Source organism: Cygnus olor, chromosome 9, assembly GCF_009769625.2.
Source record: "Cygnus olor isolate bCygOlo1 chromosome 9, bCygOlo1.pri.v2, whole genome shotgun sequence".
Classification (NCBI taxonomy): Eukaryota; Metazoa; Chordata; class Aves; order Anseriformes; family Anatidae; genus Cygnus; species Cygnus olor.
Window position 1 is genome coordinate 2,631,890 of NC_049177.1, and position 12,641 is coordinate 2,644,530.

General features: G+C 42.0%; 1 protein-coding gene across 7 annotated transcripts in view; it reads left to right on the top strand.

The window, feature by feature from the left end:
• Positions 1 to 19: 19 nt before the first annotated feature.
• TRIP12 (thyroid hormone receptor interactor 12) overlaps positions 20 to 12,641 on the top strand; it is a 74,354-nt gene continuing 61,732 nt past the window's right edge. For 5 of the 7 annotated variants that reach the window (XM_040566964.1, XM_040566966.1, XM_040566967.1 and 2 more), the window contains exon 1: positions 21 to 165. The gene's annotated coding sequence lies outside the window, so the exon portion shown is untranslated. Of the gene's footprint in view, positions 166 to 12,641 lie in introns of all 7 variants that reach the window. The other 2 variants (XM_040566965.1, XM_040566970.1) reach the window with 1 other exon arrangement.

A 12,641-nucleotide genomic window follows, 5' to 3' on the forward strand; every position in this document is an offset into this window, starting at 1 on the left:
CCCCCCCGCCCCCCCCCGCGCCGCTGGAAGGGGTTCGGCGGAGCCGGCGGAGGCGGCGCCGCTCGGTGCTGCGGCTTCAGCTGATAATTGAAGGGAGGAAGGCGGCTGCTGCCGGGAGGAGGGGAGGCGCGGAGCGTCTGCGGAGGCCGCACCGGGACAAACTAGGTACCCGCCGTCCTGCCGCCGGTTGTGGGGGTGGTGGCGGGGGGGTTCCGGGTCTCCCCCCGCACCCCCGGGCCCATTGTGCCGTCCCCGGCATTCCGCGAGCCGGGGAAAGGGGGGGGGGCGGCGCGGCGCCATCCCGGGGCATTGTTGTGGACTGGGGGGGGGCGCGGGGCCTCCGCCGGGGTGAGGAGGGAACGGGGAGGGGGTGCTGGGGGTCGGGGGTTGAAGGGGGGGAGGTGGGGGAAGGGGAAGGGAGGTGACAAAATGGCCAGACGGTGTGTGGCCCCCGGTGTAGGAGGCCGGCTCGGCTCGGCTGGATGTGCAGGGGGGGAGCGAGGCCTCCCCGGGGCCCCCCCGTAGGCCGCAGGGGTGCTGCCCCCCCGGGCCGGCCCGATCCGCTGCCCTTCCGCCTCCGCGGCCTCCCCGCCCCGCTCGGCCCCTCTCCCCCAGGGCTCCCCTTTCTTTTTTCCTTTCCTTATTTTGCGCATCGAATATCTCAGAGAGAAAAAAGAAAAAAAAAAAAAACAGCAGTTCTTATTTCCTTCCTCTCCCCTCCCGGCTGGATAAAAATGCTAAATAATCGCCCGACGTCCATATTTCACGGGCTTTCGTGGGGGGGGGAGGGAGGGAGGAGGAAGGTGGGCAGAGAATGGAGGCGCTCGTCGGGCTGGAGCTCCAGCGCCGGCCGCCTGGCAGGGCCATTATTTTATCTCCTTTTCTTCCCGCAGCTAGTGTTTTCGAGCCACTGGTTTATTTTATTTTTATTTTTTTTTCGTCGCTTTCGGTCGCGAAGCGAGCTCTCGGCTCCTCGCGTTCGCTTGCATAACGCCTCGGCGGGAGGCAGCTCCGAGGCCGGCCTCCCCCTGCCCGGCCTCCTGCCCCCGACCCGGGGGGGGGCACCGCCGGCCGGTCCCGGGGCGCTCGGGGCTGCTGGCCCCCCCCCCGGGGCTGGCAGCGACCCCGGCGCCGTGCTGCGGGCAGCCCTGCAGGCCCGTCTTCCTGCTGCTGCTCAACTTTTTTATTGTTCCCCCTTCCTCCCCCCCCCCCTCCCTCCAGCGCTGCCTTTCTCCACACTCGGGGGTTTTCACGGCCCGGGAGCCCGAAAGTCTGGCCCGCGAGCCGGAAAATAATGGGGGCAAGAATGGAAAGTTGTGTCAAGGGCTTTGGGGGAAAAACATCGACGTATCGAACAAAGGTCCTGCCTGTGCTGGAGAGAGAGGCCTGCATGTGAGGCCTGATTGTGTCGCATTTACACACGGGGAAGAAATGAGCGCTTGGTACTGGCCTAAATTTATTCTGTAACTCTGGCGTGCCACTTGGAAAGGCTTTCAGAGTACGTGCAGTTTGTTTTGAGGGTGGTTTTATTATGGGTAGCGATCTAATAATAATTTGAAATATTTTTTTTCCAGAAGACTGCTTAGTCTTTTTTTTTCCCTACTTTGTTCAGCGGAAATAATATTGATCCAGGTGTTGTAACACCACAACACAAAACTTGACTCAAACGGGATAACTTCCCCAGTTTGTGTATTGTGTATTATCAGTATTGAGCTTCCTGGTGCTTTAAAGGCTGTCAGAAAGAGGAGTTAATTAGTTACCACCTGACAAATATGAAGTATATCCTTCATAATTGGGAAGAAGAGGTATTCTAATGATTTAAATTTAAATTAATTTTGCAAGCTTTTCTTAGGGGAACTGTCACCGTGGAGGTGCTTTCTTTAAAAGAAAGACTTGAGAAGCAAGTGTTGCTGTGATTGCTTCTGTTTATCTCTGCTCTATTCTCTTTGCAGTTCTCTCTCTTTTTCCCCCCCCCACCCCAAGACTGTACATTTAACCCTGGGGTGTTTTTTTTTTTTGGTATTTAGTTTCTCCTCAAACATATTTGTTTTTTTCATTATGCTTAATCTTTTTTTTAATATTTGCATATACAAATATAATCAACATGAAGGCAGTACTTGGAAAACAACTGTATACCTTTTTCTTGCTTGGTAGCCTATCTAATAAATATTAATAGGGATTGAATATATTCAGGAAAATATTAGTATTTCAGTTTCCACAGCTAATATTTTAACACTGAACTAAGATGCTTAAAAGCAGGGTTCTGGTGAGTAAATACTGTAAATAACACTTCTAGTAGTTCTTACAAGCGTACATGTCTTCAACTTGTCATAGTTTCTACATTTGTAAAACGTAGCTTATTGTGAATGGCTCAGCTGTGTATATATAGAGTAGTTTTCTGGTTTTGATCTTAATGGAAGGCTTTTCCTAAAGCATTTGTTGTTCAGTGTCTCTTGTGTTAGAAATACAGGTTGTCTGATTTTTTTTCACTCCTAGGATTTATAAAAAAGCTGGGAGTAAGCTTGTCTTGATGATTTTTGAGTCTGCATATTCTCCAGTCTCCAGATGGCTCCATAGGTAGGAGTCTAAACAGGCCTTAGTGTTAGTAGAGAAATTGTAGGTCATCCACGGTGTGGCATTACTGCTTATTAATACAGCAGATCTACTTCAGCAGGAGTGCTGCTGTGTTGAGTAAGAGGCTTAGGAAAATGGAGTCTTTTTGTGTCTTGCAAAAGTTCTTCTGGCCAGTGACCAGTAGGGAAATAACCTGCATCTTCCCAGTAAATGGCTGACAGCAGCTGTCATTCTTGATCAGGAGTCATGCACAAGTTCATTTTCTTTGTTTTTCTTTTTATATTGTATTTTGACTGTCTTCAAACCTAAGATGGAATGATTTTATAAGAACAAGTCCTCACCATGTTTTTTTTCTATATTTACAAAATTTGAGGCCCAAAACTATGGGTGACAAGGACTCTGCATTCCTAGTATAGCATTTTCTTAGGGACCTAATATAGTTGACTTTAATTTCATGCACGAAGCTGTGATGAGTTTTCTTGAGTTTTTAAGATTACTGATAAGTAGTTAATTACTTTGAGACAATCCAGTAAGATAACCTGACTAAATCCTTTTTGTTGTTCAGCAGTGAAGCTGAAGCTTGAGTAGGAAAACTGTTTGACTAACCTGTGTTTGAACTTATTTTTCAGTATAAGTGAATCTCAGAACTATCTGTGTTAGTTCTTTAGGCTAAGCTACATTTTCTAACTAGCTAATTAGTAAGCAGCACATAGAACACTTATGGTCACAGGTCTGTCCTCTGTCACACAATACTAAATTATTGTGACAATGTATAATCAAATCCCAAAGTTGTTCAATGTGGTATACTGTCCTATTGTCAAGAACTAGGACCTGGAATATTTCTGGGATCTTCCATTGGCTGGTCTGATGATCTATGTCCTGTTCATCACTTGTGAAATTAGTAACACTCCCTATAAAGCACTTCGTGGACTCTATGACAAATTCATAGTATTGGAAACTTCTCATCAGGCTGTCACCACCCAATTCAGTACTGACTGTGAAGGTAGTAATACGTCTGAATTTCTTGGCAGTAGGATAACAGGTTACCTTTGGGTCAGTGGATTTACTTTCCTAAAGTAGTAATGTTTACTGTGAATTTGATCTTAATACTTTAATCTATACACAGTATCAGAACAGGCTTATGGTAGTATATGAACCAATTTCTTAGTGCTTCCATGGTAAAGTTTTGATTTAGGCCATGAGGCTGGTAACCGGAATACAAAGTTGCATTAACTCTTTCCTCATGGTATTTTTTTCAGTTTACACGAAATAATGTTTCTCAAGGAGCTAAACCATCTTCACGCTTCTCGATGGTAATCGAGCATCTGAATGTGACCAAATACTTACATGTAGCTGTTTGGTTCAGGATGTCTTTTAAACAAAGTAATTAAACATAAAACGTGAATTCAGCGATCTTGTATGAATGGAAGATTTCTAGCTGCATGTGATATCAAGTCAGTATGAAAAACAACCTAAATCAACTAGCAACCATTGAATGCTTTCAAAGTCTGGTGATGGTTACTTTACTGTGAAGGTTAGTTTTGAGGAGCAATTGTTCTCCAAATCCTGCCATGTGAGAAAATCTTTCTCATAGAGTTGGTAGAATCTAACTGTGTAAATACGCAATCATATTCCCTTTTAATTCTGTCTGGCAGCCAGGGTTTGAGCGCACACAGCCAATCTGTTTACTTGCACTCTGTAAAAAGGCTTGTCTTGTAATGTACTGGCTGTTGCCAGTCTTACTTGACTCACGGACATACTTGGTACAAATGTGGCAGAAAACTGCTGTGTATGAGAGTAACAGTCTACTTTTGAAGTGAAGACTTGCATAGGAAAAACTGGAAAAGTTAGGTGTGTATCAACAAGGTGTTCATCAGGGATCTAGTACTATCTGTGGTTTTCAAGCCATACTTGCCCTCAGCTGATCAAAGAAAGCCTTTCTTGCCATTATTCATAGAATATGCTAGTTTAGAAAGGACTTCCGGAGGTCACTTGGTCCTGCTCCTACTTGGCTTTTTCTACTTTTGAATAAATAGGTTTTAACTGATCAGCAAACTGATAAAAATTACTCCATCTTCTTGAGTGATTAAAAAAAGGAAAGAAAAAAAAAAGAGGTGGATTCTGGAAGGATTCCATAATGTGTAGCAGTATGGTGCTGTGTCACAGAAGGGGGGTGAAAAATCACCTATTTCTCAGTGTTTTCTGAATGGATTGGTCAGCTTTGTGATGTTGGCTACCATGAAGTGCATGATAAACTGCCAAGATTTGACCTTCTTAAAAGGTATGAAGGGACTGAGTCATCTCCTGGAATGTGAACCTTGTGTTGTAGGGAGCAATTTGGTATTTCAAAATGGAAGCTGAGCTCCCTGCTATTTGTACTTGTTGAACAAGAGGGCTTTCTTTAAGCTCTGAGAAGCAAGGTATATTTCGCGTTTTTTCTCCATTCAGAATAACTTGTTATTGATGACCATTACTTTATTGCCTAACATCCAAGTAAGTAAACTTAGTGTAAAGAAAGACAAATACTTGCTAGGCTTTTGTAAAAGTGGGAGGTTCAAAGATACCATTTTCTGATGTGCATATATTATTTGGAGGCAAAGGTGTTAAACTTCTAGAAGGCTGACTAGTTATGAGACAGGCATTACTGTGCATCTCCTTTAGGTTTGTGGCTGACTACTACTCTGTTTTGAAAATGTGGTTAATATTGTTATTAAAGCAGAGCTGTAACTGTAATGGAGAATTTGTACGTTGATTACACCTTAGGGTTAGTTACTAAATGTAAAACCATTAGGAAAAATAGGCCTTGGATAAAGCTTCCTAGGTAATCTAGTACATGGGTCTGCTCCAGGGTAACTAGGTCTAGCCTTTTGCTATCTTTGCTCTTTAGAAATCATGTGTGCTTGTACTGTTCTTCTTCCTCTGTGTCTAACTTCTGTCTTACTTGCTTCTCTGTGAGCTTGTTATGACTTGTCTTATCTATCCATATATATGATATGAGAAGATCTCTCTGCCATGGGCTTTCATGTGATTGGAGTCTGGTCTGCACTTCCTCTCTCAGTCCAGGGCTGGTTAAATATACAAGCACAAGGACCAAGCACAGGTGAATGAATGTGGAAATCAAAAATACGTATGTAGTATCTTTTTAGTTGAGAATGGATTTTTTTAGGAGCAATGTAGGTGTCGTGGTTTTGCCCCCACTGCCTCTAACACCACACATCAGGGCCTTGCATTAAGTGTTAGTGATGGTGGAATAATGAACGCTTATTCAAACTCCTGGAGTTCGTGAGGACTGCTGCCTTCATGTCATCTACATTTGTAGAATATGACTCTGTGGTAGATGTCTACTTTTGGATCAAATAACAATGTAAGATACAGTTAACAGCAGGGCTAGAAGATGACTTTTTTTTCCATGTTTGTGTTGTCAAATCCCTTCTGTAATTAAACTTATTCAGTATAAAGAGTGTCCCTTCCTGCTCTTAGGAAGGTGTGTGCACTGCAACTGAACCTTCTGATCACAGCTGAAGTGGGACAATGCATTTAAAGGGAACTCATGAAGAAATAGGCTGTCTGCTGAATACAGGCTTGGAACTCAGCCTTACGGAATGAATTTTCTCCTCCGCTTTATTTTGATGATAAGCTCGGTTATAATCAAGATACTGAGTGGGAGCCATGATTTCTGATTAAGACTTCACTTATTTGACCTTTACAGCTCTTCCAGGTATAGCGACTTGATGAACTCATCCATCCTGAGGGGGGTAGGGGAGAGGTGGGAAGCCACCAGCTTGAATGGGAGCTTGCAGGCAGTTGTAGTCTGCGTGGCTGAGCTGGGGTGAACGGTACCCGAAAAGATGTTGCATAGCTAGGTTTCAGGCCTTTGTTTTGACTGCTGGTGTTACTTAAATCGATTCAAGCAACAAAAAGGGCATAAATTTCATTGGTGTACGTTAAAATGCAACCTGGAGTTAAATCAGAACTTGAGGGGAGACTGCCACTTTCACTGATTGTCACTTAAAGGAAGCGGTGGAAGCTGCATGGCCTTGGCAAAATTTCAGTCAGGATTCCAAGTGTCAAAAGTAGTGCTTTAAAGATGACCTATGTTCTATCTTTTGCGTGTTTATTTAATGAGCATGCATGTTGCCATATCTTACTGTGGTGGTTTTCAGCAGATAGTCAGCTTTCTGCAGTAAAGTAGTAGTAATAAGAATGAAGGCCGCTATTATAACATAAGGTTATGGATAAGGATTAAAGGCATCAGTTTTGTTCCCTTACTCTCTTACCAAAAGCTTGGCAGAAGAACAAATAAAATTATTTGCCAAAAAAAAAGTTGCCATACAAGAGATCTGAAGACAGCATACTTGCTGTCTTAAAGTTGAAATAGTAGTGCTGCATCCTCCCTATTTCTCATTTACCTCAATTATTTGTAGACTTGCAGCTCAGTGTAGGTCCTAGCCACATTTTATACTAGGCTGTTGACAGAAGACGCCAGCTCAAAACTTCCATCAAGACTTGAACAACAACTGAAGGAAGCACTGTTAAGAGAAATGTCATTGTATGGCTTAATCTGGAAATTGCAATACTTAATTGAGAGAATGGAAGTGGAGTTCTCTTCAGGTTAACTGTGAAGGGGAGAGTCGAATGTTGTGGAATTCAGTATGTGAAGGAATGGTACCCCCTTTAAATGCCTTTCATTCATGTTTAAACACTTGAGCACTATGGTCAAAGTAGAAAAAAACACCCTCTTACTATTTTTTAATAGCACAGGGATTCTTAACATACTGCTGAAACCAAGCTGGAGCTGGAACAGAATGGGCACTGAAGGCTCTGCCTTTGCTGTGTGCAGATGTGTTCAAGTAAGGTAGAATCTGAGAAGTATAAATTTGGAAACACGAGGTAAATACAACTTCAGTAGTGAGTTACTTCTTGAGAGCACACTTAGAATTAATGTTGCCGTTGCCTATGAGACTCCACTGAAGTGACAATCAGTAATTTCAATCTGTGTCAAAATACAATACAGTGAATATATTTGTTGCTATACTTTATTGCTTCCAGAGGTGGTTTGGAGTAAAGTATGTTGCCTGGGTACATCAGGCTTTCCTCTGTGATAGACTTAGTCAAAAGCTGCTCAGACTACTTGTGTAGCTTTAAAGGTAAATTCCTGTTAGGTAACTGAACCCAGTGGATAAATTTAATGTAGCTGCATCGTCTACTTCTCAAAACTCTACTCCGTGTATTTTGTTCAGGTGAAGTTGGGGTTTCTATCATGTTGAGACAGTTGGGACCTTTACAAATTCTAACCATGATTCCTGCTGGCAGTATCTGCAGTGTCACCAGAGCCACTTCGTCAGTTCCCTCGACTTGTTCTGAGTAGTTTGATTGTCCTAAGCTTGCCGGGCTTCTGTCTGTGCTGTTTCCTTGTTGCTTTTTTTTATTTGTTGCAGTTTCATTCCCACTTAAAATTACTGGAAACCCTGTTAGATCTCACGTGTACTATTAATGCGAATGAATTTAATCTTACTATAGCAGTGTTAGAGTATTTTAAAAAGTTAATCAGCAGTAAGCCCAGTGGGTTGCTACGCATCACAAAATTGCTGAATGTGTCTGACAGTTGTTGTCATCTAAAAGCTATTCCCCTTCAACTAAGAAATGGTTTCTTCCTAACAGATTTCTAGGTTTGTGTTGGTTTCATTTAACAAAATCATGACAGGCTCTTTGGAAAGCCAGTGCAGTGAGGTGGCAAATCAAAACTAGATAGCAGGTGATACTGGAAATTGCTCTATCAGCAGAGTTAAGGTGATGTTTTGTCCATCTTTGTTTTGTAACCCATTCTGAAATAAGTTGTCTTAAATGTTTAATAACTCCATTGCAAAATCTGTGTTAACCTCTCATAGTGCTCCCATGTTTTAGTCTGCTAGTTCTATAAGGAGCTCTTGCCAAAAAAAAAAAAGAGTAGTTGGTTTGGTTTTCTGAATGTATCAACTTCTGGCACTATTCCGACCCCACCCCTCCCTACATCTGGGAGATATCAAACTTGAACATATGGGCACAGAGTGACACAGCAAGAGGAGGATCAAGCTGGATAAACAACCTCTGCATAGAATAACCCTATCCAAAAGTGTGGAGTATGGTTTGTGGCTTTTTTATTTTTAAATCCTAGAAGTCTCTGCTTATAATGCAATAACTTGCTTTGTGGAGAGCTATCTTCTGCCTGCTCCCACCCGAGCAGAAGGTGTGGGTACAAGTTCTCTTCCCTTAGTTACCACACAGTTTATTCGTGGTAGTACCATGGGACAGGGCAAGGAAAACTTCAGACTGCAGACAGTGAAGGCTTGCTTCTTCCCACTGTCATCTGTGACCTCTTTACTGCTTGCCCCAAGTGTCTCAGTCCCAAGCAGCACTAGCATCTCGTTTCTGTTGGTTGGCCTACAGAACTTGGCATTCGTAAGTTGCATGTCAGGACAGTGAAGTACTGCTGCCTAGGAATAAGCTTAGTAAGGGACTTCTTAATGTCAAAAGTGTAATCTGCTAATGCTGTTTGTACATCACGTAAATCTTCGACTTGCAAGTGTCTAAAAAGCAATTAAGTGCCCATGTTAGTTTTGTTTTTATACTTTTTTAATTCTTCAGTTCTCCTGGAAGATTCTTTCGGCATGCCTTTTATTGAATTTAAGTATTGTGCAGCTTCCAGCATGAAAGTTTTCATAGCTTTATTCTGCCTGCTAACTATTTTAGTACTGTACTCTCATTTTAAGTAACTTTCTTCTCATGGTGTCTTACCCTTGGCCCTTACAGAAGGCATTTATAACCTTGATGTTGCCAGGCTAAATAATACAGGCTTCATTAGTCATCTCCTGTAAGAGCATTTTTCTGTTCTTTCAACTAGAATTCCTCCCTCTTGACCAAGGCCAACTGTGACGGGATAGAGATTCCAGATAAATGCTTAGTGCAAAAGCACTGGAGGTTCATCAGTTACTCTGTTACTGTGTGTACTGAAGTATTGTTACCTCCCCAGCCTGTCCCCCAAATACTCGCCGTATCAGTCTGTGAGTAACTGGAACATGGAGTCAGTAATGCTTAGTTCAGCTGACAAGGTTTTGGCTTATAGTAAAACTTCGGGTTTTAGTACTTGGGTATGGGATCTCCATGCTGCTTGGTATTATTGCACTTCATTGTATTGCAGGTAACTTGTTAGAATAATTTATTCTTCTGTATTTTTGACACATGATTAGTATTTTAGTTGAGGGAAGAAGTGGGGGGAATTTTACAATTTTTGATGGTTTTGGAAAAAAGTTACAAGGGAACAAATCTGGCTTTAGGTAACCACATAGGTAATATGATTATGTTGAAATAAGCATAGACTGTAACAGTTATAAAGCTTTCATCTTATTTCATTGTTTCCCTCTGTGGATAATACTCTGCTCATCATTACAAATACTTTCTGCTAAACTCATTTTGTGGTATATTCTATTTGGATGCTACTTAAGTGAATTGCTGTTTAAATAGTTTTGCATTCAACAAAACAAATAAAGTAGTGTGTGACCTCTGTTCCCTAAGCGTGGAAATAGTAGCAAGAGTTCTCCTTCCAAAAAATCTTATTTCTGGAATTTGAAGTTACCTTGTCACTGCTGAAATAATAGTTCAAGACTTAAGTGCATCACAAATTTAAGGTTATTGCCTGCCTTCAGATGTTAAAAATATTTAAGCATCCATAACTTACAGAAACTGATTTCCAGTGGCGTTCTCAGCTTTGGGCTTCCAACCATAGTAGCAGCATATGAGTATATTGAGTCTACCTATGACAGAAGGAACTACAATGCATTAGGCAATTATTCTTTCTCTCTGTAGTCTGCTTGCTGTAACAGACAGCTTTGGAACTGACAGGGGTGGACAGCCGTAGTTTGATAGTCCTCATCAAGGAACACTTGGACTCTTGCTAAACTCTGGTTCGGTGAGAATGTGTCTACCTGCTTTCACAGAGTAAACAAGTACAATTTCATGCTGCTAATGACAAAGAGAAGGAAGGTAGGGGAAGGTAAGCTGTCCTGCGGAAAGTATTTGAAAGAACTAGTCTTAAATCTTAGTTGCTCAGAAAAGGGGAGTGCCTATTCCTGGAAATACTGTCAACACCAATGGGATCTCTTTTTTAAGTGGTTTGGCTTTTTCTTTTGTTTTTAAAGCTAGGGGGATGATGATTCTTTATTGCGTTTCTGGATCATTTTTGGTTGAAGGTGCTTTAAATGCCTTATTTTTAGCCTAAAATACCTTGTTGGCAGCTAAAGGCAAAGAGGAAGAGAAAAACCAAATGTGATAGTATGTTATGCCACTGACTCTGGCCATGTTGTCATAAATATTATATCTGTGCCATCAATGCTAGTAGCTCGCACAGGGTTCTCTGCACTTAGTTCCCTTGAGGGAAGGTATTTGAAAGATACTAGCCTGCCACGTGTAAGTGTTGAACAGTTGCGGTGGGGCATTGAAGGACCTAGTGTTTTGTGCCCACTTTCATTAATGCTGCTCGGAGATGACTGAGTGCGACAAGTAGAAAAGATGCAAAAAAGATGTGTGAGTTGGACTTGATGATCCTTATGGGTCCCTTCCAACTCGGGATACTCTATGAAACTATTTCCCCTGAATCTCAGGGAGTTGGTGTTAGATGTAGGGGCTTCCAAGCACCAGCACTGTGTTTGTGTTACACATGATCTAACCTTTTCTAAAAAATAAACAGAAAACACAAAAGAAATATCAAATGGCAAAGCTAACACAGTCAAAAAAAAAAAAAAGCCCCATGCTTACTTCAGAAGGGTTTGATCTTTTCATTGATGATGAAAAGCAGAAAGTGACAAGTGCAAGTCCAGATCTGTAGCAGCTACCAGCAGAAGCTCAACCTGTAGTAGAATATAGTGATTTAAATGGGTATGTAAAGTAAGTAGGGGTGCATCCAAAATTGAGGTAGTCAGTTGCTTGCTAATAGTATTCCAGGTTATGGCATCAGACTTGAGTTGCACCTATTCTGATGTTTGCCATGGCACTGGGGAGGGTGGGGTTGTTGGTGGCCCAGCTTTGAGGTGGAGGGAATTTCAGCTTATGTATTTGTGACTGGCTATCAGCTAAGCTGTGTTATTCTTTCTGTTTGCATAGATTGAGCCACCATTTGTGGTGGTGGAGAAGGTGATCTAATTTCAGGTTGTTTCAGCATAATTTGGAAGGTTTTATTGATGAGAACTGGTAATATGAACTTGTACAGATGCAGTCATCTGTATTTTGACCTAGCTCCTAAAGTTTGATACACCCAGTTCAACGTGAAATCAGCCTGTGCACGCATTAGAGTGAGACCGATAATTGTACCTTATCCCCGTACTCTCTGAGGTGTTTGTGTAAGAGCAGGAACTTGAAGTAATGACATATTCCAAGGCAGCAGCTTTGGATAAATACATGTAGTCAGAGAGCATCTTCTGTCAAGTACATAAGACTTTCACTTAGTTTTTGGGTGAGAGGAACTGACTTAATTGTAGCTCATTAAGGTGACCACGTTCACTAAGATGTCTCCCAGGAGCTATGGTTGGGTTTTTACCTCCCCTCAGTACTGGGGTACTCTTTGGAACACCGAGTGGAGTCCCGCTGCAAAACTGCACAATGATAGCTCCAATGCCATAATGTCTGTCTTGTTTTCTCTCTGTAGCCTGTATGGTGGCTTCAATGGTAAGTTAGGTTGTGTATGAAGAGTATTGGAAGTGGGATTCAGCGTAATTACTATTGAATTTAGCGTTAATAGAGATATTTAAAAAAAACATCTGTTTTTCACTCAGATTCTGTCATACTTGAATATGTACTGAAAGCTTGTGGTGTCCTTTTAGTTAGGAAAGTATTGGTTATCAAATGCACAATGTTATACTAGGCCTGAAACTTTTTTCTTAAAAAAAAAAAAAGCACTCCCTCCCCTGAAACTGTATCATGCAGCTGTTTAATGTAATAAGTATTGTCATACTAGTATATGGTGATGGCATATGCTAACCCTGATATTTGAAACTGCAGCAGCAGGCTGTTGAAGAAAAAAAAATAAATCAGAAGCT